The sequence below is a fragment of the Arachis ipaensis genome, chromosome B4 (genome assembly GCF_059453495.1).
Source record: "Arachis ipaensis isolate K30076 ecotype BB chromosome B4, ASM5945349v1, whole genome shotgun sequence".
In the NCBI taxonomy this organism is placed as follows: domain Eukaryota; kingdom Viridiplantae; phylum Streptophyta; class Magnoliopsida; order Fabales; family Fabaceae; genus Arachis; species Arachis ipaensis.
In genome coordinates this window covers 76,857,632-76,861,844 of record NC_142439.1, presented here as the reverse complement: position 1 = coordinate 76,861,844, position 4,213 = coordinate 76,857,632, and positions in this window count along the sequence as shown.

The following is a 4,213-nucleotide window of genomic DNA, read 5'->3' as shown; positions in this document are numbered from 1 at the left end:
GATGGGTTGTTATTGTGGTGAGAAGAAGGGTTGTTCCATCTTTGGTTCTGATTGTTTCCTTGTAAATTATCTCTCCACCCTTGTTGTTGATTGCTACCTTGATGGTAGTTGTTCTGGCCTTGAGAAGGATATGGTGGACGGTTGTTGTAATTCACATTGGCTACCACAAGGGCATGTTCCTCTTGAATTTGATGGCATTGGTCGGTGTAATGTGTGGTGCTAGAGCACAACCCACAAATCCTAGGAGGGCCTTCAAGTTGAGCAACCGGAGGAGGGGCTTGGATGGCTTTGATGGAGTAATACTCCCTTTGATCTCTTTGAATTTGTGTAAAGATGGTGGCCATATCCCCAAGTGCCTTGGTTAGACTTGCTTCAGAAGGGGACGGTTCTACCACACCCTTAAGGGGACGGTTCTACCACACCCTTAAGGGGGTTATTCCTTGCTCTTGTGTGTTGCGTAGATTCGGCGACATCCTTTATCAAATCCCAAGCTTCTCCTTCCGTCTTGTTTTTCGAAAGGGACCCGCCACTAGAGGCGATAAGCAATCTTCTATCTTCCGCACAAAGACCTCCGGTAAAGTAGCTAATGAGCAAGCGAGTGGTCATTCCGTGATGTGGACATGACTCCAATAACCTCTTGAACCGAGACCAATACTCATACATGCTCTCTTGGTCTCTTTGCATTATGCCCGAAATCTCTTTCCGGATGTATTCGGTCTTCTCCGGTGGGAAGAACTTGTCAAGAAACTCTCTTCTCAGGAAATCCCAATTAGTCACAATATCATCCGGTAGCGAATAAAACCATGTTTTTGCTTGTGCTTCAAGAGAAAAAGGAAAGGCAAAAACCATGATAGCTACCTCATCGGCTCCATGCCTTCGAGCCGTGGAACAAGCGACATGAAAATCCTTCAAATGTCGGATGGGGTCTTGACCCGGCAACCCATGATACTTAGGAAGTAGATTTATCAAGCTACTCTTCAACTCAAAGTTTGGATTAAGGTTAGGATATCTTGCTTGTAACGGTTGAAGTATGATATCCGGAGCTCCTTGCTCATGCAAAGTGATCCGGCGTGGTTCCGCCATGTATGGCTCACCTGTAGGATGCAAAGATGTATTAGCAGTGTCAACAAAAGAATAGGAAGTATCAGACTCCAAGTCACCCTCGGCGGTGTCTAGTAATTCGGTGTTTTCCTCAAGAGAGGCCGAAGTACTAGGCGTGTAGTCCAATCGCCTTCTAGCTTGCCGAGCGTGTAACAAAGTTCTTTCAATCTCGGGATCAAAATTGGCTAAGCTAGAATTCGGTTGAGACCGAGTCATCAAACTTGAAAGTCATAGTACAAATGCAAAAGAAATTTAAACTCTAGCTAAGTATTGAAAGAGCAAAATATCTACAATATTCACATATTCACATAACCAACATCGAGGCATACGTTGCAACCATTCTCCGGCAACGGCGCCATAAATTTGACACTTACTTGTCTTGCGACCAAGGGATGTTGTATTGGTAAGATTTTTCTCTTTAATATCACCTCGTTGTGAGTATAGCCTACCAACAACAAGCCTTGGGGTCAAATTTAGAAGAGGGATTTGGTTGTCACAATTTCAACCCCAATAGAAATAACCGAAGTATTCAAACCTCGGGTCGTCTCACGAAGAATGGGCAAACATGTGCTTCGACATTGGTTAGAAATCCGGGGTTGAGAGTTATGAACATAAAAGTAAATGGAAAACTTAACAAACAAGTAATCTTAAATGGCAACAAATGAATTCAACTACACAAGCAAAAACCAAGCAATCCCAATGAGCAAGCAATATTCTATTCAATTCTACCTTAAGCTAAACGAATAACTACTACTAAGATACGTGAAATTGGAGATCGGGTTTCAAATATGAATGCTAAAAATAACTCTTGGCTAGGCATGGGAATTGGGGTCACAATCATTGTCCAACACTTCATCTTGACAATTATGAGGAACCAAGCTCATTAAGTCTACTCCCAAGTCTTAAGTACGTGATATCTACTCCTAAACTTGAAGTACGTCAAATGGCCCTGGCCATATCAACCCATAAGTCCCAACCTACCTACTAATTAGATTAGTAGTGGGTTGGCGTCAATGAGTATCAAATTGACCACCTAGGGCTCCCGAATCATCAAATCCATTAGACCCAATGACTCAAGTTTACCCAATTTCCTTGACCTAGGCCAAGAGTGTGAAAAACTACTCCATAATCAAAGTAAACAATTCATCAAACACTTGGTAAGCGCTTATGAAAGACATGTTCAAAATAGTAATTAAATTGAATTCTACAAATACCCACTAACAATGATCAACATACAATTAAACAATCAACAAGATTAAACATAGAAATCATCAATGTAACATCAACAAAACAAGATTCACAATATTCATGAAATGGGTAGAATAACAATTAACAAGAATCATAAAACTATCACTAGATGTGAGAGAGATTATAGCAAGGAAATTAAATTTAACAATTAAAACTGTAATCAACAAAATCCAATTAACAAATCAACAAGGAAAAATCAAAATGAAAACTAGATCTAGAGAGGAACAAGGGTTTTTCTCTCTAGAATCATCCAAGAACCAGGAAAAACTCTCAAAATATGTCTCCTTTTCCAAAAATGACTCTCCTCCCCTTTCCCCTCAGCATTCTTGGGTCTTTTTCATGCAGAAACAGCTTGAAATTGGGCATTCTTAGCCTCAGAAATCACCAGGCACGATTTCTCTTAATGAGGTCACGTGCAGCTTCCCACGTGTGCGCGCCATGCGTGGGCGCGCGCCGATGCTTTTGTGATCCACGCGTGCGCGCCAGTTGCGCGTGTGCGTCGATGGAAATCTCCCAATCTACGCGGATGCGTCCATCCTTGCGCGCCGCTTCTATCCAGTCCCACCCACGCGAGCGCGTGGAGTGCGCGGACGCGCCGATGCTGCTGCTTCCAATACTTCAATTCTTCATGTTCCTCCCTTTTTGTACATGCTTTCTCCCTCTCTTCTGAGTCAATCCTAACCTATAACTCCTGAAATTACTCAACAAAGATATCACGGCATCGAATGACAATAGAAGAGGGTTAAAATATGGCAAATTCAAGGTAAAACAAGCATGTTTCTCATCATAGAGCAATATTGGGAAGTGAACACAAAACCATGCATTTCTTGTGAATAAGTGTGAGAATTATTGATAAAATCTCCCAAAATGAGCACAAGATAAACCACGAAATTGGGGTTTATCAGGCACGCGTACGCGTGATAGGGTGCTCTGTGTTTTAAAAGTTTTCGAATTTCTTGCACTAAACCAAGCATTCCAAACATCCAAACAGCTACCAAAACACCACCAAACATTATTTAACATACTAGACTGCCAATTAAACTCAACAAAGTAAACTAAACATGAAATTAAACTTATTTACCAATATATATACAAAAGAGAAAAGTGAAAAGAATTTAGCATGGTGGGATGTTTCCTACCTAGCACTTTTATTTAGGTTTAATTACTCTGTTGGTCCCTATAGTTTCACCAAATTTTTAATTAGGTCCCTATACTTTTTTTCCTTTCAATTGGATCCCTACACTACTATAATTTTGTAATTAAGTCCTTCTTAGTGTAAAAAATATTAGAGTTAACTGAATATTTATTCGCAAATTGAAGGTATTTATAATTAAAAACTTAATTAAATCTTTGACCGCATGCATTCTAGTAAAAATATTATGTTAATTTTAACATTTTTAACATGAAAAGGACGTAATTACAAAATTAAAAGCAGTGTAGGGACCCAATTGAATGGAAAAAAAGTATAGGGACCTAATTAAAAATTTGGTGAAACTATAGGGACCAACAGAGTAATTAAACCTTTTATTTATTGTCCTTATACTCATCATGAAACTTCCACCAATACTTGGACTTCCAATAAACTCCAACATTCAAAATTAATAGCTCCAAGCTTTGATGAAGTTTCACACAAGCTAAGGGCTCCCAAAATTGATCCTCTTGTATGTCGGGATCCCAAATCTTGTTTCTACACTCGTCTTCAAGTTGATTATCACAAAGTCTAATTGGGTGGCATACAATCCAAATTCTCACTTAAGCTCACAAACATCCTCCTTGACCTAAATAATTAAGCTCTACACCAACCTTTGTATTTTAACTTCGATCTTTTAACCATAATGGACCTTGAATTGTGGTGCCAACCACT